At 41.5% G+C, this 27,123-nt stretch overlaps 1 long non-coding RNA gene across 14 annotated transcripts in view; it reads left to right on the top strand.

The window, feature by feature from the left end:
* LOC126060888 (uncharacterized) overlaps window positions 1-27,123 on the top strand; it is a 414,465-nt gene that overhangs the window by 163,018 nt on the left and 224,324 nt on the right. For all 14 annotated transcript variants that reach the window (XR_007513672.1, XR_007513675.1, XR_007513674.1 and 11 more), the window contains one exon: window positions 10,723-10,835. This is a non-coding gene — a long non-coding RNA (uncharacterized LOC126060888). The remainder of the gene's footprint in view (window positions 1-10,722; window positions 10,836-27,123) is intronic.

Raw genomic sequence — 27,123 nt, 5'->3', positions numbered from 1 at the left:
AGGAGAGGCAGCTTCAGCCACCCTGCCTTCCTCTTTTGTGAAGAGACATTTTGAAATGTCTATAGAAAGCAAACTTCTCGAAGAAACGCTGAGTGGGCCATGGTTTGAATGTACGTCTGAATTTAATTGCGGCCACCCTGGTAGTTACTGTTTAATTTCCAGCATGCAACTAACTGCATGGCCCCTGTTGCAACCCTTCGCCGGGAACTGTGAGCAAGAAAAATTTATCTGTGATAAAGTTACATATCTTGTGCCAAGGAACAGTCGTTTGGGGCTGAGTCAAAAGTCAGATTTAAACAAATGCTTCCAAAGGCCTTTGTAAAAGGGGACCTTGGTATTGCTAACTTCTGAGCGTTTTGAACAGTGAGGAATGGACTCATCTTCTGATCAGCTACACTTAGTAAAGGGGGAAATGGAGAAGAAAGGGTTAAATATTTCAAGGCACTTTAAAAAGGACACTTTAAAATACTTTGCAAGAGAGGCCTGGCAATCTGCTTCTAAAAAATCAGCCATTGAAAATCCTGTGAAGTATGGTTCTACTCTGACACACGTGGGGTCACCATGAGCCAGGGTCGACTGAACAGGAACTGGTTTTGTTGTTGTTTTTGTTATTGTTTTTTAAATACTAGAAAAGGCAAAGAGGTTAATGAAAGGCTCAGGGTCTGTATGATTAAAGCAGTCTAGACAAGTCCCTTTTGCCCTCCAAAACAGTGGAGTTCTCCAAGGAGCTGAAAGGAAGGAGTGCTCACAGCCCATGGAAGAATAGACTTGGAGGGAACCCCATCTCTTCTTAGCCTGTGCCCCTTGCAGATATTTAACTTCTCTGGAACAACTTGAAAGGAACAGCTGATCTTGTGGCCAAGGTCAGTCTCCAGACAGTTTGAAGACATAGTTTCAAGTTCAACCATTAACCCAAAGATTTCACACGATTGTCTGCAGTTGGTCCAGTAGATAGAAAAACTGGCACATCAGACAGAAGACCTAACCTGGGATTTCTTGAAAATGGATTCACCCCACCTTCGATAGTTTACCTGTTGAACGCAATGTCGTCAAAATATTGTCTGTGCCTTATGTCTTCTGGACCCTACAGGTATAAACATCTTTTAAAAGAAATGGGAAAAATAGCACCTTTTGGCATTTTAGACTATGAATCAAGCAAAAGATCACATGTATATAGAAGATAAAACAGATGAAATTTCTAGCTGCAATGACCTCCGGCTGATGTAAAATAGGTACTTAAATGGCAGTATGTGATCAAAAATGCCCAACTCATTTCCAGTTCCCTCAGGAACTGGAAAACTTTTCTTTTCCAAACATATGCACTTCTGGAACTCTATGGCTGAATAGCAGACACGCTTTTCAAGGTTCTCGCTTTCTAAAGTCCTTTGGATTTTTCTTTCTCTTCCCCAAGTGGGAGAACAAAGCTGAGCTGGCCCTTTTGAATGAATAGAGCCTTCCACTACCTGATTCTATGAGGCCTTCTAAGGTAACCTTCACTTAATTCCACTGTTGTGTAGGACTTCTAATACTCGTAAGAAGTGTGAAACGTATTAGCAACATGAAGACTTTCTACAGTGCTGATCAATCAGCACAACACAATGTTTTTGTGATATTTCGGGAAGCAACTGGAAAGCTCCTAATGGCTTATTAAATTAGCAAAAGGATGACATTTGGACATGATGTTTCATGTTCAAGGAGTTGGCTTTAAAAATAGGCAAATATGGAAAACGAGGAATACAGAGTTGGATTATTGTTATTATTATTATTTTTGTATTCATTTAGTGTGTGGTTAAGAACTCAGCTGGTAACCAAAAAGGTCAGCAGTTTGAATCCACCAGCGGCTCCTTGGAAACCGTATGAGGCATGGGGCAGTTCTACTCTGTCCTATAGGGTTGCTATGAGACAGGATCGACTTGACCACACTGGGTAGGAATAATGTAAAAGCAGCAGTGAAGATTTGGTAAAAATGATTCCTCTGCCTACTTCCCTGGACATAGATCTCGAAGAATGAAATGAGAACAGATGTCCCTCAGTATCCACGGGGGATTGGTTCCAGGACCCCCACAGATACCAAGATCCGAGGATGTTCAAGTCGCTTATGTCAAATGGTGTTGTATTTGCACCTAACCTACTTGCACATCCTCCCCTCCCGTATACTTTAAATCATCTCTAGGTTACTTATTATACCTAATACAATGTAAATGTTGTGCAAATAGTTGTTAATACCTACACTTAACATTTAACGCTCACCTTCTCAGTCTTTGCAAACTCAACCAACCAACCAGCGCTGGAGAGAGACTGAGGATCTGTGAAATGGTGGGAGGCTAGGCATCATTTCATTTGCGTAGATTTAATGTAGTGCTAGGTGTTTTTTTTAGGTGTATGGGCAAATTCAAGTTTTGCTCTTTGGAATTTCTTCCTCCCCTCCCTCCCGCATATTTTTGATTCACAGCTGGTTGAATCTGCTGATGGGGAACAGGGGATACAGAGGGCCGGCTGTCACCTGTATGTAAAATGCCGACCCTGGGAGTGCTAAAAAATAGTGTGTGGGAAATTAAGAGGGCTATCTCTGATTAGCAATCCTTCAGCAAGTTAGCAAATTTGTAATACCTCTCTAACCCTCTTCAATCTTATTTAGTGCTCCCCTGTCCCTTTGGTTGGTCCCTTTGTCCTGCCCTTCCCCCACCCACTGGCAAAGCAGAACAAAAACAAAGCCCAACAGGAAACACCAGCTCCATGTCACAGTAGAGATCAGGCCATCCAAGCATAAATCAAGGATTCATAGAATGAATGTAATTTATGCACATTGTTTAATTTCTTGAAGAAATCAGGTCGTTGCTATTGCTGAAAAACCTTTTCCCAAGAAGCTGAATTAGATTGGCTGTCACAAATCCTGGTGGTGTAGCAGTTAAGTGCTACAGCTGCTAACCAAAAGGTCAGCAGTATAAATCCACCAGGCGCTCCTTGGAAACTCTATGGGGCAGTTCTACACTGTCCTGTAGGGTCTCTATGAGTCGGATAGGGTAGCTATGAGTCTGAATCGCGTCACCAGCAATGGGTTCGGGGTCACGACCTAATTCATCTTCATACCTTTGACAGCAGAATCCCCCCACAGCATACATAAAGGGAAACTGAGGCTTAAGGAGAACTATGGTTTACCCAAGGTTGAAAACACGAGGTTCCGGATCATTTACTGAGACTAAGAGCTGTAGCTTCCCAGCTCAGCTTCTTGTGTCACTGTGTGTAACTTTTCAAGGTTACACTTGACATTAAATTCAAATTCAATTCCTGTTTTCGATTGGTTTGTGGGACCCAAAGCTAGACCGCCCTTAATCAGAAAAAAACAAACCAAACCCCTTGTCGTCTAGTTGATTCCGACTCATAGAATCTAATACTCCAATGGGCAAATTATTTCAATCTGATGCACTTTGCTGGTTTCAGGGACCTATTTCCTGTTAGAAAGAATGACACTTTTGCCCATTTGAGGTGTTTTAAATAACTTTGAACTTTCTTTTCATGTAAAGCTTTGACAAAAATAGGACATATGGTGGTGTTGTAGTTAGCTGTAGTATGGTAGTTGTTGTAGCTAGCTGTCATATGGTAGTTGTAGTTAGCTGTCATATGGTAGTTGTAGTTAGCTGTCATATGGTAGTTGTAGTTAGCTGTCATATGGTAGTTGTAGTTAGCTGTCATATGGTAGTAGTTGTAGTTAGCTGTCATATGGTAATAGTTGTTGTAGTTAGCTGTCACATAGTAGTTGTTGTAGTTAGTGGTCGTATGGTAGTTGTTGTAGTTAGCTGTCACATGGTAGTTGTAGTTAGCTGTCATGTGGTGGTTGTAGTTAGCTGTCATATGGTAGTAGTTGTAGTTAGCTGTCATATGGTAGTAGTTGTTGTAGTTAGCTGTCGTGGGGTCGGCCCTCACGGTGATCCCAGGCACAACAGAAGGAAACGCTACCCGGTCCTGCACCATCCCCATGACCATCGGTTGTGAATCAAACCATTTTGCTCCATAGGGTTTTCTTTTCTTTTTTATTTTATTATTTTTTAAAAAATAATTTACTCTATTTTTGTTGCTGCTGAGAATATATACAGCCGAAAATACACCAGTTCAACAATTTCTACGTATACAACGGAGTGACATTGATTACATTCTTTGAGTTGTGCAACCATTCTCACCCTCCTTTTCTGAGTTGTTCCTCCCCCATCAATGTAAACTCACCGCCCCCTAAGTTTCCTATCTAACATTCCATAGGAATTTCCTTGGCTCGTTTCTGTAGGCAGATGGCCAGACCTTTCTTCCTAGTCCATCTTAGTCTGGAACTTCTGCTGAAGCCTGTTTATCATTATAGCAACGCACAAGCCTCCCCTGACAGATGGGTGGAGGCTGCACGTGAGGTGCAGTGTTCGGAAATCCAGCCCAAGTTACTTGAAAACCTGAGAATTGATCTAAAATGGCAATTCAGGTCTACAGGCTGGTGATCTTAATTGGAACCTGTCCTTCCCTGACTAAGACTAGTTATTTTGGATATTCCACAATGCCTTTTTTATACCAATGAGTTTTGGTTGTATCAATAATCAGTCGTGATCCTCCAGACCAAGACCTCTCTCTTTTTCATCTAGCATCAGATTTTATAAGACTAATCTGGGCTATTGCGTTGATTCTGTACTTCATTTCATTCTTCCCGATGGAGACTTAAAGTACTGCATTGCAGCTAATCACACAAATGACCTCACTGCAGAAAGAAAATCACCCCTCTTAGATCATAGAATTTGTCAGTCATCATGACTCTGGGGAGTTTTAAATAAAATCATAAAGTGTGAATTAAAGTTCACTGATTTCCCATGTCTTTTACCTTAAGTAAGAGTTGCTGGACCTTTATTTTCTGCCGCCAAGTAATTTCATAATAGACTTATCTAGAAGAAACTCTTAAGATCGTTTGACATCTCTGCCACTGTGATATGAAGACAACCCTGCTCTCTGTCCTTCCTCCCAGTTGATGTGTTATGATCAATGTTGGGCTTGATTTTTTTTTTTTTTATTATTTAACTCACATTAAAGTGATTTCCCAGCTACCAGAAAAACTATCTCCCCATTTGTTGCTTAGTAGCTAGCTTAATGTTTTAGATGATGGTGCCAGCTCAGTTGTAGTACCCGGGACTTCAAAAATGTTTGGGCAGTTAATGAACTTGTGTAGGGATATTTGTGCTATTTTATTTAAGCAATGGAGAAAAAGAAAGCTTTTATTCATTTTTTTCTTTTTACATTATAATTGTTATTATTGCTTAAAATAAAACATACTACACACACAGGAAACCCTGGTGGCGTAGTGGTTAAGAGCTACGGCTGCTAACCAAAACCTTGTCAGTTCGAATCCACTAGGCGCTCCTTGGAAACCCTATGGGGCAGTTCTACTCTGTCCTATAGGGTCACTATGAGTCAGAATTGACTTGACAGCAATGGTTTTTTTTGGGTACACAGGGTCTTCGTGACTTTTATTTTTAATAATAATGATGTGAGACTGGGTTTATTCCCATAAATATGCTGGTATTTTAGTTGTTAAAAGCAAAACACTTTGGTTAGGAATAAAGTAATTTTATAAGTTTCCATTATCAGCTGGTCTATGTATTATGTATTTATGAGCCATAGCCCAACACTCAGCTTTGCTTGAATAGAACTTGTCACATGCTAGGCATGATTTTGAATTTTCTTGAGAATTTTATTTCCATGTTTGCTTTATTTATCTTTTCAGGACGTGGTTACTTTGACACATGCCAATATGATGAACATATTGGGATGACTGCAGAGAAGGGAAGTGGCTGGTATTGGATCAGGTCAATAAGCTGGGAATTGGAACAGGGACAGATTCAACTTTCCTCATAACTTCACTAGTCATGCTGAACTTGTTAATTGTTGTTAGGCGGCATTGAGTCAGTTCTGACTCACAGAGACCCTATGTACAACAGAACGAAACACTGCCCAGTCCTGTGCAATCCTCACGATCATTGTAATGCTTGAGCCCATTGTTGCAGCCACTGCGTCAATCCATCTTGTAGAGGATCTTCCTCTTTTACGCTGATCCTCAGCTCTACCAAGCTGATGTCCTTCTCTAGGGACTGCTCCCTTCTGATAACATGTCCAAAACGTGTGAGACGAAGTCTCGCCATCCTTACTTCTAGTGAGGGTTCTGGCTGTACTTCCTCCAAGACAGAATTGTTTGTTCTTCTGGCAGTCTGTAGTATATTCAATATTCTTTGCCAACACCGTAATTCAAAGGCCTCAGTTCTTCTTTCGTCTTCCTTATTCATTGTCCAGCTTTCACGTGCGTATGAGGTGATTGAAAACATCATGGCTTGGGTCAGGCGTACTACTTTTTTAATCACCCTGTCTAATCATTGAATTTAATGGCTTGTTGAAGAAAAAGCTTAATCAAGGAATCAGACACAGGAATTAATAGACAATTCATTTGAGAAAAGAACAACAACAACAAGTAAGACGTTAAGGGAGGTGGTAAAGGCTTTAACATTTTTCAGTGGATTTTAGTGGGCTGCTATGGAGTCATTTTTGTTTCGGTATTTCTTAAATGTAAAACATAGTCTCATCTACCCAGAACAGCTGAGAAGAAATGCCATCCCAGGCTAGAGAGCTGGCTGAGGACATGGCATCAAGGCATGGCGGAAAGTCCTGAGCTGGGATTCAGGGCCACTGAGGACACTCACAAGCTCTGTGATTTTGAAGACTCATACTTCTTTGCTCTCTCAGGTTCTACAGTTGTCAATGAGAGGGTTAGATTAGATTTATATAGCTTTTTTTGACACTTGCCCTCTCAACCAAAGACACCGAGCAAGTGTAATGAAGAAATAACTTGAGGTTGTTCTACAGTCCCATGGATGTTTGTCCCTGTCTTAGTTACCTAGTGCTGCTATAACAGAAATGCCAATGTGGGTGGCTTAAACAAACAGAAATTTAATTTCTCACAGTTTTGCAGGTGAGAAGTCCAAAATCTAGGCTCTGGCTCTAGGGGTAGGCTACCCTCTTTGTCAAATCTAGGGGAAGGTCCTTGTCTCTTCAGCTTCTATTTCTTTGCTCCTTGGTGATCTTCATGAGGCACGGCATTTATCTTCCCCCATCTCTGGTCTCTTGCTTGCCTGTTTAATCTCTGTTATATCTCAAAAGAGAATGACTTAAGACATACACTACTCTAATGATGTGCTGTTAATACAACAAAGAAAACCCATTCGAAAACTGGATTGTAACCACTACAGGGGTTAAAATTTACAACACATATCTGGGGGGACATAATTCAATCCATAACAGCCCCTAAGGGTGAGCAGAGACTGGTATAGCATGAATATTGAGTGGTAGACTTTCTGTTCAGTTACCACCATGTGGATCCCGTTGGCTCCTCTGGTCCTTTCAGCTTAAATTGCTGGCACTCAGTAACGTACCACTGTGTTATGTCAACCAGTTGGCTGTGGGGAGCCTGATCTTCTCTCTCAGTTCCTGTCAGCCTATCCCACTGGGCTCAATTCTACTGCTGGCTTTCCATGTTTTACCTCAACCATACTTCCTGATAAAGACCATGGATTGACCTAACTTTTTATCTGTGTATCTCAATCCTGCCCCTCAACTTAATCCCTTTGATATTTTTGTGTATTTTTTTTCTCTTTTTAAAATCTTATTTATAAATTAACATATAGTGCAGCTGACTTTTTGGTGTATGGTTCTATGAATTTTAACATATGTATAGATCTAAGTAATCAGTACCAAAAGCAGGATATATAACAGTTCCCTCACTCCAGAACATTCACTTCTGCTCTCCTTTTGTAGAATCCTCTCCTCTCAATCCCAGCTCCTGGAAACCACTCATCTGTTGAGAATGTCATATAAATGGTATCACATGCTATGTGACTTTTCTGAGACTGGCTTCTTTTACTCCACATAATGCGTTTAAGATTCATTCATGTTGTTGTGTCAAATAATAGTTGCTGTTGTTGTTGTTTTTTTCTTTATTGCTAAGTAGTACTCCATTGTATGGATGTACCACAGTTGGTTTATCCATTCACTGGCTTAAGAAAAATTGTGTTGTTCTTAGTTTTGGATGCCTATGACTAGAGCTACTATACATATTTGTGTACAGTATTTTGTGGGAACCTAAGTTTTGTTTCTCCAGGGTAAATACCAAGGAGTAGGATTGGTAGGTTGACCCCTTAATTTAGATCTCTTTTCATTTTTGAATCTGGGTTTGCCACCACCCCTTAGACTTGTGATGGTAGACTCACACTGCTTTTCCTCAGACAAGCATGCTGTGCCCACCAGTTCCGTCTAGTTCCATCTCTTCCATCCCACACCCTCCTCTTCCTGGGTATGAGCTGTCAGCAATTAATCACACTAGAGCCCATTTTAATTAGTCTAGATCTTTTTCAGCTCTGAATTTCTTGTGATTTGGATTATTCCACCAGTATTATAGTACCCTCTGCTGGCTGATTTACAAAACTGTCTTTATACCTGGGCTATGAGGGAATTATGGTCCATCAGGTTTTTATTGGCTAATTTTCAGAAGTAGATTACCAGACCTTTCTTCTTAGTCTGTCTTAGTCTGAAGCACCACTGAAACCTGTCTACCATGGGTGGCCTTGCTGGTATTTGAAATACTGATAGTATAGCTCCTGGTGGTGTAGTGGTTAAGAGCTTTGACTGCTAACCAAAATGTCGGCAGTTCGAATCCGTCATGCACCCCTTGGAAACCCTATGGGGCAGTTCTACTCTGTCCTATGGGGTTGATATGAGTTGGAATGGACTCCATGGCAATGGGTAATGGGTTTTAGCTTCCAGTATCATAGCAACATGCAAGCCACCACAGTATGACTAACTGGGCTCAAGCATATCAAAGATCATGGAGATGCCACAGGACCAGGCAAAGTTTCATTCTGTTATAAATAAAGTTGCCATGTGTGGGAGCCAACTCAATGGCAACTAACAACTATAAGAAATAAGAGAATTTTAGATTCAATGGAAAAAACAAAAATAATTGGGGAGGGGGGAGTTGTGACACAGTACTGTTTCAGTGACAGCGCGACAGGGACCCTTCGTGTATTTGATGTTACACATATAGATAAATGCTGCAATATTTTTGTGGAGCCCTACAATGTTGTCTTCTCGATTGTAGGCAAAGATGGGCTGTCTGGAAAGCTGGCCTTAGCCTGGAGCCTGTTACCCAGATTGCTATTTTGTGAAGTCTTCCGTATACAAATGACTCAGATCCAAACATTCAAAAATGATCTTAGAGGGCCATCTGGTTCTTGCTGGTCCTAAAAGCTTCATCCAGGCTGGTAGATGGATCCAGTACAAAAGAGAGTGAGAGCTCTTCGTCCAGGCGTAACTACATCCCCTGACCGACCGAGGCTGGAAGCTGGCTTTTAAAAATAGCCAACGCTGATGCTCCGAGGGCCAATGGAAGTTGCCTTTCATAGGTCACTGGAAGGCTGATAAATATTTAATCGATGCTGATGCAGCTGTGTGGAGTTTAGAAACACACACACTCACAAGTCTGCATCATCAGGGAACATGCGTTAATTTATTTGGGTGTCTGAAACAGTCTGGGAATTAGACTGAACCAGCATGTCAGGCGGTGAGGTCCATCAGGAGCCATGTAAGTGTAGTGATGTGTCATATATAATTCGGAAAAACAATGCCAACATTGCTCTTTGGAGAGAGGTGCTGACTGATTTGCCATTTACACTCCCTGGCTGCTTGCCTTTCTGATCAAAGGTAGTATGGCAGCATGTTCTGTGGCCAAGGGACAGGGCGTGTCTTCTCCTCTAGGGTGGAATCCCATGACCTGAGCCTCACCTTCAGGCTCTGGTCAAGCAGAGACAGAGACCAGATAATTAATAACAGGGATGGTGGGCATTAGGAGAGTGGTGCAAACTGTTGATGTGCTCAGCTGCTAACAGGTTGGTGGTTTGAGTCCTCCCAGAGGCTCCTCAGAATAAAGTCTTGGCAATCTACTTCCAAAAAATCATCCATTGAAAACCCATGGAGCTCAGGTCCGCTCTGACGCACATGGGGTCACCATGAGACTATATTGATTCCACGGCAACCGGCATCAGGAAATATGGGTTTAAGACAGCCGTGTCATCCAGCACAATGTGTGAAGTAGCTCTACTTGATTAACCATCTCTGAGCTATAGCTTTCGCGTCTGGAAGGAGTGCGAGGGACTTGTGTGTGCTTCTTTTAGCTAATGCAGACTGTTAAACACTATATCCCAGGTTAATTCTTTAATGCTTTCTCACACTCTAGGATGTAAAGTTATTGAATGCTGGCATTGTATCTTATTTCGACTTACCCTGAACCTAGCAGAACATATAACACAAAAAAGACGTAACAACGGTGCTTGTTAAAAACTTTGAATAAATGTGTGACTTTCTAAGACCAAAAAAAAAAAAAAAAAAACCCAAATCCATTCCTGTCAAGTTGATTCTGACTCATAGTGACCCTACAGGACAGAGTTGAACTGCCTCATAGGGTTTCCAAGGAGCAGCTGGTAGATTCGAACTGCCAGCCTTTCGGTTAGCAGCCAAGCTCTTAACCACTGTGCCACCAGGGCTCCGATTTTCTAAGGGTACTAATAAATTGAATGAGGCATGTACATGTTGGAGTCGTGGGGGCGTCCTTTACCTTTACCTCAGGTAATGTTTCTTTCTTGTATTCACTCTCAGCAAAGATTCCGGTGTTCCACATCCTGAGTCCTCATCTTTCCAAGACAACAGCACTTCCAGCGATTACTGAAGGAGAGCTGAGACCTAGAGTAGCTCTTTGATGAATAAAACTGGTAAGTCCTTATCATCAAGTTGAACATTTTGTTTCCAAAATGTACCAAACAACTGCAAAGCTCCCCTCAGTACAGATGCCCCTGTCGTAAGACAAAAAGCACCACCCCTCGACTTCAGAAGCAAAAATTAGTGATGTGTGCCATTTTTTGGTCTCTGTCTACCTCCTAGGGATGAAGATGGCACTGAAAATTACTTCTGTTAACAGAGGAATTTAACATTATTGGTTTGTAAATGCCTGGTGGGGCTTATGGTCTGCAAGAAAGACTTGATAGGGCTCTATAGTTTACCAGTTTTCTCTAACAAAGCTTTTCCCCCTCCTAAGGTTTCTTTGTGAGTGGGTCCCATGGGGCCCCTGCCTAGCTGAGTCCTCCAAGTGTTGACTGCCACACTAGAGACCTATGCAGACTCCTTGTGGGTTTACTGACGGGGGTGGAGATTGTAGTACCTGCTTTTCTGCTCTATAAAACTACTGCAGTGAATTTCTCGAGCACATCAACTGTTGCTGTTTATCTTTGCAGTCTTAGCATGTAGCATATTCCTGGCACACGGTAGCTGGTTGGATGAAAAAACTCTATTAGCTATGAGGAGAATAAACCAAATGATATCTTTATGGTGATTTCCAATCTCCATAATAATTACGAGTATTTAAAAAATTTTAACTGCCTTGAGGAGCCAAAAAAAAAAAAAAAAAACTGAAGTTTTTTTCAGAAAGTGTAATGCTGCTTTCAAGGACTTCTTGGCCTTTTATTTTTGTACTTGTTCTGAGGATGTTTAATGGAGTATTTGAATATTTGTCATAATTTTTATTGCATTTGGTTTTGAGTGTCTTTATCATGAGCTCTGTGCACAGTTGGCTCTGCGATGATGATAAGGATCGTGTAAGGAGATTGTGTCTTCTGTCCCTTTGTGGCGCAAGCAGTCAAGTGCTCAGCTGCTAACAAAGAGGTTGATGGTTCAGACTCACTCGGATGTGCTTCAGGAGAAAGGCCTGGTGATCTGCTTCAGAAAAGGCATCCATTGAAAACCCTGTGTAGTACAATTCTGTTCTGACTCACGTGGGGCTGCCATGAGTCTGAGTCCGCTGCACAGCAGCTGGGTGGCACACAGTTAGGTCTGTGGTGCCAATAACGATTGTACAAGGAGATTATCTCTTCCATCCGCATGGTCCCTGAGTCCCTGGACACCGGCGGAGGAGATGGATGCTGCAATAAGAGCTGGCCAAGTTGACCTTTGTGACCTTGGGAGAGTTACTGCACACTTCTGGGCCTTCTTCAATTTCTTTATGTAGAAAATGAGAGGGGAAGATTAGAAGGTGTGTAAGATTCCTTCTAGTTCTAAAATTATGAAAGTTTAGGTGTTGGTGTCACGATAACTCAATTAGTAGTAGAAATTTAGCCACTTCTGGGAAGAAACCAAGCCAAGATTTACCAACCTGTGGCATCAGAAAGAGGGCCTCCTACCACAGAAACTATCGGAGAGAATTAGATAGAGAGAAGGCTGTAACCAGTCTTTGGAGTTATGCTCCTGCTATTGCCAGATGTGCTGGGGGGCAGGGATTTGCAAATAAAGTTACTATTATTGTTTTCTTGTTATTTTTGGTGTTATTATTGAGTGAAGGACATCTTCTCCATGCTTTGAGCTGTTCCAGGCTCAATTGTCTTAAACTTGGGTATTTGTGTGGCACAATAAACTCAAAAGATAAGAGAGGTTTTGGTACATTATTAATAATAACTATGAGTAACCCCCCCCCATATACCCCATATTTTTCCTGAGTGAGTTTTACCAGGCTTGAGAAGCAGTCAACAGCTACGGTCTCTTGATAGACATACTTCTTGGGCAGGAAGTTTCCCTTGGCCTCCTTCCTGTCATGCCGTTATTGGTTTTTTCTGGGACTCGGTATTGGGTCATCTTTATGGTGCCAGTGAAACAGCAAGACGTCCCAGCAAAGACATCAGGAAAACCCGGATCCTGGCTTTTGCCTTTTCACCGTCTGCATGAGGTTTGAGCAAGCAACTTACCCTCACTGGGAACAGGTTTATATATGTGTAAAATAGTAAGGATTTTATCTATCTATCTCTGGGTATCTGTCTGTCTGTCTGTCTGCCTGTCCACCAACCTAGCTAACTACCTACCTATCAATCTATCTATCTGTCTATCTATCATCTCACTCTCTCTCTCTGTCTCCCTATCTATTTATCTGGTTGGGTTATTGAAATATGGGAAGAAAAGAAGGAAACTTTTATTGAGCAACTTCTATGTGCCAGGTGGAGTCCTTGGGTGGTGCAAATGGTTAAGTGCTTGGCTACTGGGTGGTTCACAGCCACCCAGAGGCTTTGGAAGACAGCCTCGTGATCTGCTTCCAAAGGGTCATAGACATGAAAACCCTATGGAGCATAGTTCTACTCTGACACACATGGGGTTCCCATGAGTCAGAGTTGACTAGATGGCAGCAGGTTTTATGTGCCAGGTACTATGCTAGGTGCTTATATAAATTATCCTATTTAATGCTGAAAACAACTCTGTGAAGGAGTCATTGTTAGACTCATTTCAGGATGGGGTAATTGATGCTCAGAGGGGTTAAGTAGTTTATTCAGAGTCACACAGCTCTGGATGCGTAGTGGAACCAGGATTCAGGTGCCTGTCTGCTGGATCTGAGGTCAGTGCTTTTCCCGCATGTCATTCAACCTTAGCATAGTGTCAGACTGACTTATTCCACACTGACGGGATTCCTCCTCTCCTCTCACTGCTGAAGTTGCTAGCTTGTTTCCCCTAGGGTTCCTGGGAAGAGGAGCTGTCAACCTTTAAGTCTTCTAGTTCTCACTGAGTTACCTCCGTTGAAGAGCAGATACCATCTATTTTCCCCTAGAAGCCACAATTTCCAGAGAAAGAAATAATTATCAGCCTAATCTGGGTGGCAAACAATTGCCCCAGAGACGAAGATCGGAGCATAGGAAATGGGGCTTCACTATCTGTGCTCCTGCCTTGCAGTCACTTCTTTTTCTTTTCTTTCATTTCTCTAAACATGCTTTCCTAAGTCTCTTTCTCACTGGGGCCCCTGGTGAATGTGATGGTGTCCAGATTCCTGCTCCGGGGCCCTGGATTCACAAAAGGCCAAGTTGACGTCCATCCTACATCTGGCTTATTTGATGCCGGAGGAGCGCTGAGGTCTCCTTCAAGAGCCAGGAGAGATTTGCCTCCTGCAGAGGTTTGGATAAGCCCCAGCTAATCTCCATGGCTTCTTAAGGGCACACCTGCTTGTCTGCCTGCCAGCAGCCTCCCGCTCATTTCCCGTGGGACGGCTGGGGTCAGAGGGCCTACAGAAAGTCTTTTATCCCTACCGCCCTGCCAGACCCCCCTCAGCAGCACCTGGGTCCACACATAAGACTTCCTTTGAGAAGAGGCCTGGACGTTGTCCCTCCCAGAATGGGGCCAGTGCCCTTTCCCTTCCTTCTGAGGGCAGCTTGCTTGTTCCCTCCTTCTAAATAAGTGTTTAATTCAAACTTTATCATGCATGGCTCAGACTTTACCCCCTTGAGACTAACCTGATCTGAGTAGTTCTTGGGCTGCTGGGCTGTCAACACACAGTAGGTACTCAGTAAATAAAGAAGACGCCTAATTATGACCTGCTTCTGAATCCAGGAGAGTATATACCCTGTCAGCTTTCAATTTGTTTCAGCACTGGAATGATGTAATGGTAACACTGATCGTATCGACATGTTAGAGGATGCAAGTCATTTCTGTTTAGCTGTGAGAGGCAGAGGTTCGTTCTCTCCTCCCCCTTTTCCCAAATCCTGTTTCCTTCTTAATTATCTTTAAGAGTAGTTAGTAGTTAATTAATTTGTTTTCCATAAGCATTTTGGTTAATCTGGATGGCCAGAGACTGTTGTTTGGCATAAGAAAGTCCCAGGGCTTATTTATAGTTAATTTGCTTATTTATCTATCTACTTATAGTTTTTTGTAAATAAGTAATGTTTAAAATGGAGACATGGATAATTTTTTAAAATTGTGCTTTAGATGAAGGTTTACAGAACAAACTAGTTTCTCATTAAACAGTTAGTACACATATTGTTTTTTGACATTGGTTAACAACCCCACAACCTGTCAACACTCTCCTTTCTCAACCGTGAGTTCCGTCTTACCAGCTTTCCTGTCCCTTCCTGCCTTCTAGTCGTTGCCCCTGGGCTGGTGTGCCTCTTTAGTCTCATTCTGTTTTATGGGCCTGTCTAATCTTTGGCTGAAGGGTGAACCTCAAGAGTGACTTCATTACTGAGCTGAAAGTGTGTTGGGGGGCCATACTCCCACAGTTTCTCCAGTCTGTGTCAGGCCAGCAAGTCTGGTCTTTCTTTTGAGTTAGAATTTTGTTCTATATTTTTCTCTAGCCCTGTCCTAGGACCCTCTACTGTGATCCTTGTCAGAACAGTCAGCGGTGGTAGCCGGGCACTGTCTAGTTGTACTGGACTCAGTCTGATGGAGGCCATGGTAGATGTAGTCCACTAGTCCTTTGGACTAATCTTTCCTTTGTATCTTTAGTTTTCTTCATTCTTCCTTACTCCCAAAGGGGTGAGACCGTGGAGTATCCTAGATGGCCGCTCACAGGCTTTTAAGACCCCAGACCCTACTCACCAAAGTAGAATGTAGAACATTTTCTTTATAAACTGTGTTCTGCCAATTGAGCTAGATGTTCCCTGAGACCGTGGTCCCCATAGGTCTCAGCCCAGAAATTCAGTCACTGAGGAAGTTTGGATGTGTCTATGGAGCTTCCATGACCTTGCCTTGTACAAGTTCTGCTGGCTTCCACAGTATTGTGTATTTTCTTACCCTTCACCAAAGTTACGACTTAGACATGGATAATTTTTGAAGAGGGTGCTATTAATGGCAATCTGTGTGAGAATGTGGCTGAACAACAACAACAAAAAATCTACTTGGAAAACTGTGATGCTCTCTTCCTTTGAACTCATCAGTTGCTGCGGAGGTTTACGATTCCACTTCTTCTTAAATTGACTAGTGTTTATTGAGCACTTATTCTCAGTCCCTGGGCTGAGTAAGACAGAGGCAGCGACAAGGATGAATCCAGACCTGTGGGAAGATAGGCCACTGAAATTAAATGATAAAGCTATGCATGGATTTAGGATAAGGGAAGGGCGGGATCAGGTAAACATCTATTGCTCTGATTATGGGGCAGGCATGGGATCACAAGTTTATATATATATCATTTTTCTTCCCAACAACCATGCAAGATAGGCAGTGTTATTGCCACTTTACAGATGAGGAAATAGAGGCTTGAGGACGTTAAGTAACCCAGTAGATAAGGTATGGAGCTAAGACTATCAGCCAGGTGATGCCATCAGTAGTTGGAAATTAACCTCGAATTTGAAACTGAAACTGGATCTGAACTGGAGTCTCTGGAAATGGTTAATGCTCTCAGTTACTAACCAAAAGATTGGTGGTTTCAGTCCATGCAGAGGTGTCTGGGAAGAAAGGCGTAGCAATCCACTTCTAAAAGATCACAGCTGTTGAAAACCCTAGGGAGCACAACAGGGTCCCCTTGCGTCAGATTCAAACCCATGACAGCAGGTTTTTTTTTTCCCCTGTTGGATCAGAACAATTTTAGGATCACATCCCGTTCAATCTGTACAGAAAAGTGGTTGTAACAGAGGCAGAGAATTCTGTGTAGGCAGCTGTGTTAGATAATTAATGTTTGTTGTTTGCCTTCGAGTTGATTCTGGCACATAGTGACCCTATATGACAGAGTAGAACTTTCCCATAGGATTTCCTAGGCTGTAACTTTTACAAGAGTGTATTGCCAGGTCTTTTCTCCTGCGGAGCGGCTGGTGTGTTCGAACCACTGACCTTTCAGTTAGCAGCCAAGTGCTTAACGATTGCACTACCAGGGCTCCTTAATTAATATTCCAAAGTAACCCTTTTTCAAGGGGAATGAATGTAAAGATCATTTACCCACTAATTGTCAATTGTCCCTTTCAGTTCAAATTGTCTATACATCAGGGTATGTGGTGGCTTTAAACTATGGTCTTCAGTTATTTTTGTTGGCCCGCTCTACCTCTTCCTGCCTGCAGCATCTGCATTAGGATGCCTCCTGCTCACTGAAATGTTCTGGCATCGTCTCTTCTCTGATACATGTCTACAATGGAGCCTTCACGCCTCCCTCTTCCCCAGTGGAGGACACAGATGACAAGCAGACAGATGCTATCTAAGAGGCTGCAACTCAGGTCCCATAATATTGTGGCAGAAAGTAGAAAATAAAACAGGCAGTGCTGGGTGCAGAATAATAGCATAATAGGATAAATGTGAGAGAGTCAGGAGGTGGTAATGGCCCTGGAGATGTGGAAATTCTGGGAAAGTAGGGCAGTATAAATGTGGTGACACCGTCTGCAGGATCTGGGCAGTTGTAAGAGACTGAATGATACATTATGGAGATTTATTATACAACACAACAATGGTAGTGAAGTCATCAACTGGCCTCACAATGGTCAGATGCTCTTTGTTGGAAATGCCATCTAGCCATGAATACCAGTGCAGCCATGGTTATACACGACAAGGTTATAAACTGCCTCTCCCTCCAGCCAATTAATATTGCAGAAAGTGGGAATCCAAAAAGTGGTGCCTTCTTTCCTCCTGAGTACATATCAAAATACAGCTGTATCAGAAGGGCTTGGGAAAGAAACTAAGTTTTATTGAGTGTGTATATGTGCCAGGCACAATGTTTGGTATTTTGTATATATTATTTTATTTGTTCTTTACAACAACACTTTGAGGTTGGTAGTGTTGTTCCAATTTTAAAGATGAAGAGAGAGGCACAGAGAAGTAAAATGCCTTGCTCAGCTTCACCCAGTGGTAGAGCCGGGATTCTCATCGGGGAGATCCCAGGTCCACGCTCTTTCGGCTACACCCCATGTTTCCCAAAGGTGAAGTAGTTAGTGAATGCATCCCATCTCCTCATCTCAGAGCATTTCCTAATTAGCCAATAAAGCTTCTTTTGACATCAAATGCTTCTCTTTATGTCTCTGGAAGTCAGGAATCCGCTAATCCAAAATTTCAAGTAATTGGAATGCTTTTTTCCACTTTTAGTTGGAAGAGACGAAGGAGAGGCAAACCAACTAGGAGTTTCTGCAAGGCATTAACTTCTAGCGTATACACTAATCTCAGTACAGTTTTTCAGCTCAGTAATCTGTACTTTCTACTCTATTGAACTATAACTGATGAACTCTGTTGAATGATGACCCAGACCTGTGGCAAGGGCCTAAATCATTAAGAGGACTGAGGAAAGAGTGTAGAAGAAAGTTCCAAGAACATAGGATCAAACACCATGAGTTGCATAGGTCATGACCCTGGGCAAATTGGCCACTCTAACTTTAGTTCTGTCATCTGGAAGGTAGGAGTGTAACACCTCAGAAGATGTTGTGGGAAATCAATGAAATGACATGAATAGAAGTCACCTAGAACAAGAGGTGATGCATTGTATATGCTCAGTATATCTTAGTTTCCTTGATAAAGCAGAGAAGTAATTTTCAACCACAAATAAAGTGAGTATTAGTCATGGGAGCCATTGTTCCCATTAGTGTAGTATCTGTGAAATGGGTCAAGAATGCTGGGGAGACTCAGGCCTTCTTGCCTGTAAAAAAGTTGGAGGGGCCCTGAGAGTGTGCTTCAAATATGGGATTTGTGTGCTGGCATTCAGTTCTCTACCTCCTGTATTAGTCTTGCCTCTCTCAGTGAAGGTTTGACAATGACATATCATTGGAATGCTGCCTGTGTTAACAACAAGAAGTTTGTTGGAGTTGAGCAACCCACAGTGGAATTAGCCAGTCTATTGCTTTAATTCAACACCCCAATTTTGTTTAAGCAGACTAAGCTCAAGAGAAGAAATGGGTGTAGTACTAGAGTTAAATTTCCATGCTTTCTGCATTTTCCTACAATTCATTGTTTTATGCCTCTACCCTCAGATAACACAGTTGCCTTTAGGGACTTTTTTTTCCCCTTGTTTCCATGAATTCAAATAGGTCAAGTGCTTACCAGTGACCCCCAACATGATGGAGACCGTGAGAAGGAGAAAGGCCTTAAGAAACATATTTAATTGTATTTGCAAAGGGACCCTGTACAGTGCTATAAAACACTGGAGTTAAGACCACTGTCTGACTGCCTGGCTTTGGGATGAGACAGACCTTGCTCTGAGTTGTGGATCTACCACTTTTTATCTTATGCTGAGAAAGTGACTTAACCTCTCTGAGCATCAGTTTCCTTATTAGTAAAAATATACCTGGTTCATGTAATAAGGGCTCAATACATTTAAGTCATTCAATAAAATTACCTTTGTGTTTATCTCACTGTTAACTTCATTTGACTACTTCCTAATTTCTTTCGAGAGTCCCTGGGTGACATAAATAGTTAAGTGCTTGGTTACTAACAGAAGGGTTGGTGGATTGAACCCAGGAAGAGGCACCTCAGAAGAAAGGTATAGCCATTGGAAACCCTGTGGAGCACAGTTCTACTCTGAAACACATGGGGTCTCCACAAGTTGGAATTGACTGGAGACAACTGGTTAGTTGTTATTGGTTTCTTTTGAGATTGGGGTATATTTTATCCACATCATTCTAAGCCCCCCGTGTTTTCTCCTTGAATTGGCCAGATGGGCACTGACCCATATGAGGCTTCTCAGTTTAAGACGATGCAGTCCTGTGACACCAACCCTGGTCCTGCTCCCTGTCTCCTCACCTCTCATACTTCTCCCCTCCCACTGAGGGAGAGTCACAGTGAAAATGTCAATGTGGCAGACATGCGGCTTCCATCAGGAGCCCTGAGCACTGATACCATTTATCTAGATTTGCAATGATTTGTTTCTTACCACAGACACTACTACTTAGCATTATTGATCTCCTCTGCCTACTGAGCCAAGTCAGATGCCTTTGACCCTGGTTTACACCAGGAGCAGTCAAGGGGCCGCCTGAGACCATCTGGTACTGTGACTGAATTCAGTTCCTCTTTACGTTTGCATACGCCTTTTTGTTCTGCCTTGGAATGGTTTATCCCATTGTAGGTGGGGTCCAGAGTCCGTATCCTTTGTGTCACCCTTCTGGATACAGTGATGACTTCTTGCAGCGTCAGACTGTGTTTCCTGCATGGTCCCTGCTGTTCCAGTGAGAGAAGGGCTCCCAAAACTTGAGTTTCTTCTCCAGGAAGTTGGTCAGAATTGACCGGATGGGATGAGGAGGAAAAGGGGAATCTAGATCGAAGGTAGGGATGCTGCCTTTTTTCTCTTTTTCTTCTTAGAGTTGAAATTTGCCCTGAATTATCTTTGAGGGCTTTAATGATGGAAGAAATCAGAAGTTTTTCCCCCACCCCTTTATTCTTTTCTTTTACCCATTCAAAAGCAGCTGGAAATACTCTCCTCCCCAGATCGCTTTTCCTTTACAGGTTTCCCTACTTGAGCTCACCACATCTCATACACTCAAGCCCAATTTCTTTTTCTTTTATTCTGCATCTTGCACGATAAACCAAGTCACCAGCCATTTGTGTTGTCTCCTGACTGCTTCTGGCCACTGTCAAACCCGAGTCACTTGGAGAGAAGGCTAATGTTCCTGGGGAGAGGAGGGGAGCCCTGTTTCTTGAAACATTTAATTTTCACAAGAAAATGATGATAACTTGAATGAGTAATAAATATAAAGCAAAGAAATAGGCTCCTGGTCCACAGAGGAGGGATCAATAAAGGCTCTGTGCAGCAAGGTAAATCAGAAAGTGGGGGTAATTACTCAAGAAATGTACTTAAAAACCTCTGCTCAGGTGGGGTTTAATTTGATTACTTTAAATTTTTTGTCCTCTCAGTTCATCAACTCTATCAGATTTTACTTGCTTAGGCCTCTTTCTCTCTTATCTATATATATACACATGTACACATATGTGTATATATATACACATATGTGTATATATACACAATATGTGTATGTGTGTACACACACACTGGTATGACAACCTCAACATTCCCCCACAGTAACAAAGTTTAAATATATATCTATAAATTCGAAGAAACAACTATAATATGAACTAAAATCAGTCACATCATATAGCATCCTGGGAAAATATCCATAATAACAATTATTAGAGTTTCTTGAGGTGCAATCCATAGCCAATCCTTCCTGGAAGAGAACAAAATATTCAGGCTCCTCCAGGGGAAATGGGCAAGTAAGCTATCCCGTTATTATCTCTTGAATGCTTTATATATGCCGCAGTGTTAGGTTCATGTATGAGTTAGGGTACACTATAGTAACAAATAGACCCCAAAATATATGTTGTTGTTAGTTGCCATCAAGTTAGCTCCGACTTAAGGCAACTCCATGTACAACAGAACAAAGCATTGCTCAGTCCTGTGTCATCTTTATGATCGTCGGTATGCTTGAGCCCATTGTTGTGGCCACTGAGTATTTTGAGTACCTTCTAACCTAGGGTGGTCAACTTCCAGCACTATATTGGACAATGTTTTGTTGTGATCCATAGGGTTTTTGTTGGCTAGGTGGCACAGTTAAGCACTCAACTACTAGCCAAAGGATGGCAGTTTTAACTCACCCAGAGGCCCCTTGGAAGACAGACGTGGCAATCTGCTTCCAAAAGGTCATAGCCTTGAAAGCATGAAGTAGCAATTCTACTCTGCACACACGGGGGCACCATGAGTTGGAATCGACTCAACAGCAAGTAATAACAACTTTTTGGAAGTAAATTGCCAGGCCTACCTTCCTAGTCTTAGTCTGGAAGCTCTACTGAAACCTGTCCAACATGGAAGTACAGGTTGTATAGGCTCCATCATCACAGCAACATGCAGGCCACTACATTATGACAAACTGACAGAAACAGTGTATTGGACAATTACAGGAGAGAGAAATAAACTTCTGTTTTTTTAATACCCTTACAAGTTTTCATCAACTCTGTCAGATTTTATTTGTTTAGGCTGAACTTCATACGTGTGTGTGTGTATATATATATTTGTTGTCTTTAGGTGCCATTGAGTCAGTTTTGACCCATAGCAACCCTATGTACAACAGAACGAAACACTCCCCAGTCCTGCACCATCTTCACAATTGTCTTTATACTTGAGCCCATTGTTGTAGCCACTGTGTCAATCCATCTTGTTGAGGGTCCTCCTCTTTTTCACTGACCCTCCACTTTACCAAGCATGACGTCCTTCTCCAGGGACTGGTCCCTCCTGATAACATGTCCAAAGTACATGAGACAAAGTCTCACCATCCTTGCAGATTTGTTCATTCTCTGGCAGTCTTAGGGTCACTATGAGTTAGAATCGACTCAATGGCAACAGCTATATATGTATACACACACATATATATATATATACATATATTTATCCACAATATATATATGCACTTGTATCCACACACACATATATATGCACACACATTTTTTTTTCAAGCAGATGGGGACAGGCTGATGATTCTCTACCAATAATCTTTATTTTATTGTGCTTTAGGTGAAAGTTTACAGCGCAAGTTAGTTTCTCATACAAAAATTTGTACACACATTGTTATGTGACCCTAGTTGCTCTCCCTGTAATGTGAGAGCACACTCCACTTTTCCACTCAGGATTTCCCGTGTCCATTCAACCAGCTCCTATCCCTTTCTGCCTTCTCATCTCACCTCTGAACAGGAGCTGCCCACTTAGTCTTGTGTATCTACTTGAACTAAGAAGCACACCCTTCATAAGTATCATTTTACGGCTTACAGTCCAGTCTAACCTTTGTCTGAAGAGTTGGCTTTGGGAACGGTTTTAATTCTGGGTTAACAGAGAGTCTGGGGACCGTGACTTCTGGGGTTCCTCTTGTCGGGGCGGTCATTGGTGGTAGCCTGGCACCATTGGTGGTAGCCTGGCACCATCTAGTTCTTCTGACCGCAGGCTGATGGAGTCTCTGATTTATGTGTCCATTTTTGCCTCTTGGGTTAATATTTTCCTTGTGTCTTTGGTGTTCTTCATTCTCCTTTGCTCCAGGTGCGTTGGAACAAATTGATGCACCTTAGATGGCTGCTTTTAAGACCCCAGATACCACTCACCAAAGTGGGATGCATAACATTTATTTTCATATTTTATTTTGCTTTAAGTAAGAGTTTACAAATCAAGTCAGTCTTTCATACAAAAACTTATGTGCACCTTGCTATGTTCTCTTAGCTGCTCTCTCCCTAATGAGACAGCACACCCCTCGTCTCCACCCTATGTTCCCCGTGTCTATTCAACCAGCTCCTATCCCCCTCTGCCTTCTCATCTCGCCTCCAGGTAGGAGCTGCCCACATAGTCTCATGTGTCTGCTTGAGCCAAAAAACTCACTCCTCACCAGTATCATTTTCTGTCTTATAGTCCAGCCCAATCTCTGTCTTAAGAGTTGGCTTCGGGAATGGTTCCAGTCTTGGGCTAACAGAGGGTCTGGGGACCATGACCTCCAGGGTCCCTCTGGTCTCATTCAGACCATTAAGCCTGGCCTTTTTTTTTAACAAGAATTTGAGATCTGCATCCCACTGTCCCCCTGCTCCATCAGGGAGAACATTTTTTAAATAAACTTTTTATGCCAATTGACTTAGATGTCCCCTGAAATCACGGTCCCCAAACTCCCACCCCAGCTGCTCTGTCCCTTGAAGTGTTTGGCTGGGTCCAGGATACTTCTTAGCTTTTGGTTTAGTCCAGTTTTGCTGACTTCTCCTGTACTGTGTATTGTCCTTCCCTTCACCTAAGATAATTCTTGTCTCCTTTTTTTTTTACTGTCAAGTTAGTGAATTCCCCTCTCCCTCCCCACCCTTGTAACCATCAAAGAATGTTTTCTTCTGTGTTTAAACCTTTTCTTGAGTTCTTATAATAGTAGTCTCATACAACATTTGTCCTTTTGTGACTGACTAATTTCACTCAGCACAATGCCCTCCAGATTTATCCATGTTGTGAGATGTTTTGCGGACTCATCATCGTCCTTTATCGTTGGGTAGTGTTCCGTGGTGTGAATATACCATAATTTGTGTATCCATTCATCCTTTGATGGGCACCTAGGTTGTTTCCATCATTTTGCTATCATGAACAGTGCCGCAATGAATATGAGTGTGTATGTATCTATTCCTGTGACTGCTCTTATTTCTCTAGTATATAGTCCAAGGAATGAGATTGCTGGATCGTATGGTACTTCTATTTCCAGCATTTAAGGAAGGGCCAAATCGATTTCCAAAGTGTTTGTACCATTTTACATCCCACCAGCAGTGAGTCAGGTTCCAGCCTTTCCACAACCTCAACGTTTATTATTTTGAGTTTTTTGGATTAATGCTAGCCTTCTCGGGGTGAGATGGTATCTCATTGTAGTTTTGATTTGCATTTTTATAATGGCTAATGGTTGTGAGCATTTCCTCGTGTATCTGTTAGCCGGCTGAATGTCTTCTTTGATGAAGTGCCTATTCATATCCTTTGCCCATTTTTTAATTTGGTTATTTGTCTTTTCGTTGTTGAGATTTTGTAGTATCTTGTAGATTTTAGAGATTAGACCCTGATTGGATATGTCTTAGGCAAAAATTTTTTCCCAGTCTGTATTTTGTCTTTTTCCTCTTTTAGTGAAATCTTTTGATGTGCAAAAGTGTTTGATTTTTCGGAGCTCCCAGTTATCTAGTTTCTCTTCTGGTGTTTGTGCATTGTCCGTAATGTTTTGTATTCTGTTTATGCCACGTATTAGGGCTCCTAGCATTGTTTCTATTTTTTTCTTCCATGATCTTCAGATTTTGTTATTTAGGTCTTTGATCCATTTTGAGTTAGTTTTTGTGCATGGTGTGAGGTATGGGTCTTGCTTCACTTTTTTGCAGATGGATATCCAGTTATGCCAGCACCATTTGTTAAAGAGGCCATCTTGTTTTCCCTACTGTGGCAGTATGCTAGTTTCTAAAATCAGGTAGTGTGAGGCCTTTCACTTTGTTCCTCTTCAGTAATGCTTTACTAACTTGGGGCCTCTTCCCTTTCCATATGAAGTTGATGATTTTTTTTTCTCCATCTCCTTAAAAAATGTTATTGGAATTTGTGTTGAGATTGCATTGTATCTGTAGATCGCTGTCATGGATTGAATTGTGTCCCCCAAAATATGTGTCAACTTGTCTAAGTCATGATTCTCAATATTGTATGATTGTCTACCATTTTGTCACCTGATGTGATTTCCCTATTTATTATAAATCCTATCACTATGATGTAATGAGATGGAATAGTGGCAGTTATATTTATGAGATCTACAAGATTAGTGTCTTGAGCCAATCTCTTCTGAGATATAAAGAGGGAAGTGAGCAGAGAGACATGGGGACCTCATACCACCAAGAAAGCAGCACCGGGAGCAGAGCGCATCCTTTGGACCTGAGGTTCCTGTGCTGAGATGCTCCCAAACCAAGGGAAGACTGATGACAAGGACCTTCCTCCAGAGCTGACAGAGAGAGATAGCCTTCCCTGGAGCTGGTGCCCTGAAGTTGGACCTCTAGCCTATTGGACTATGAGAGAATAAACTTCCCTTTGTTAAAGCCATCCGCTTGTGGTATTTCTGCTATAGCAGCACTAGATGATTAAGACAATGACTTTGGGTAGAACTAACATTTTCACAATGTTGAGTCTTCCTATCCAGGAACAAGTTATGTTTTTCCATGTGTGCAGGTCTCTTGATTTCTTGCAGTAGTGTCTTATACTTTTCTTTGTATAGGTCTTTTACATCTCTGGTTAGATTTATTCCTAACTATTTTATCTTCTTGGGGGCTATTGAAAATGCTATTGATTTGGTGATTTGCTCTTCGAAGTTATTTTTGTTGGTGTAGAGGAATCCAACTGATTTTTGTATGTTTATTTTGCATCCTGATACTTTGCTAATATCTTCTATTAAAAATAATATTAGTTGCAGTAATTTTCTATGGATTTTTTTTGGTTTTCTGTGTGTAAGATCATATCATCTGCAAATAGAGATACTTTTACTTCTTCCTTACCAGTTCGGATGTACTTTATTTCTTTTTCTAGCCTAATTGCTCTGGCTAGGACCTCCAGCACAATGTTGAATAAAAGTGGTGATAAAGGGTATCCTTGTCTGTTTCCTGTTCTCAACAGGAATGCTTTCAGACTCTCTCCACTTAGGATGTTCTTGGCTGTTGGCTGTTGGCTTTGTTTAAGTCCCCTTTATTATGTCGAGGAATTTCCCTTTCTATTCCTATTTTGCTGAGATTTTTTTTTATCATGAATGGGTTTTGAACTTTGTCAAATACTTTTCCTGCATCAATGGATAAGATCATGTGGTTCTTGTCTTTTGTTTTATTTATGTGATGGATTACATTGATTGTTTTTCTAATGTTGAACCATCCCTGCATACCTGGTATGAACCCCACTTGGTCATGGTGAATTATTTTTTTGATATGTTGTTGAATTCTATTGGTTAGAATTTTGTTGAGGATTTTTGCATCCTATGTCTGTAATTTTCTTTTTTAGTGGTGTCTTTACCTGGTTTTGGTATCAGGGTTATACTGGCTTCATAGAATGAGTTTGAGATTATTCCATCCTTTTCTATTTTTTTTTTTTTTATGCTCTGAAATACTTTTAGTAGTGGTGGTGTTAATTTTTCTCTGAAATTTTGGTAAAATTCTTCAGAGAAACTGTCAGGGCCCAGGCTTTTTTTGTTTGTTTTGGGAGTTTTTAAATTACTTTTCAACCTCTTCTGTTGTAGATTTAGTTGTTGTACCCCTATTTGTGTTAGTTTAGGTAGTCAGTTTCTAGAAATTTGTCCATTTCCTCTAGGTTTTCAAACTTGTTAGACTAAAATTTTTCATAGTATTCTGTTCTGATTCTTTTAATTTCAGTTGGGTCTGTTATATCGCCCATCTCATTTCTTTTTCGGGTTATTTGCTTCCTCTCCTGTTTTTCTTTTATCAGTTTGGCCGATGGTTTATGATTTTATTGACCTTTTGAAAGAACAAGCTTTTGGTCTTTTTAACCCTTTCAGTTGTTTTTCTATTCTCTATTTCTTTTCATTCTGCTCTAATTTTTATTATTTGCTTTATTCTGGTGCCTGAGAGCTTCTTTTACTGCTCTGTTTCTATCTGTTCAAGTTGTAGCGTTAATTCTTTAATTTTGGCCTTTTCTTCTTTTTGGATATGTGCATTTATTGGCATAAATTGACCTCTGAGAGCTCCTTTTGCTATGCCCCAAAGGTTCTGGTAGGATGTGTTTTCATTTTCATTTGATTCTGTGAATTTCTTTATTTCGTCCTTAATTTCTTTTATAACCCAGTAGTTTTT

The sequence above is a fragment of the Elephas maximus genome, chromosome 17, assembly GCF_024166365.1.
Source record: "Elephas maximus indicus isolate mEleMax1 chromosome 17, mEleMax1 primary haplotype, whole genome shotgun sequence".
NCBI lineage: Eukaryota > Metazoa > Chordata > Mammalia > Proboscidea > Elephantidae > Elephas > Elephas maximus.
Note: the sequence above shows the minus strand (reverse complement) of the source record. Positions and strands in the feature narration are given on the sequence as shown.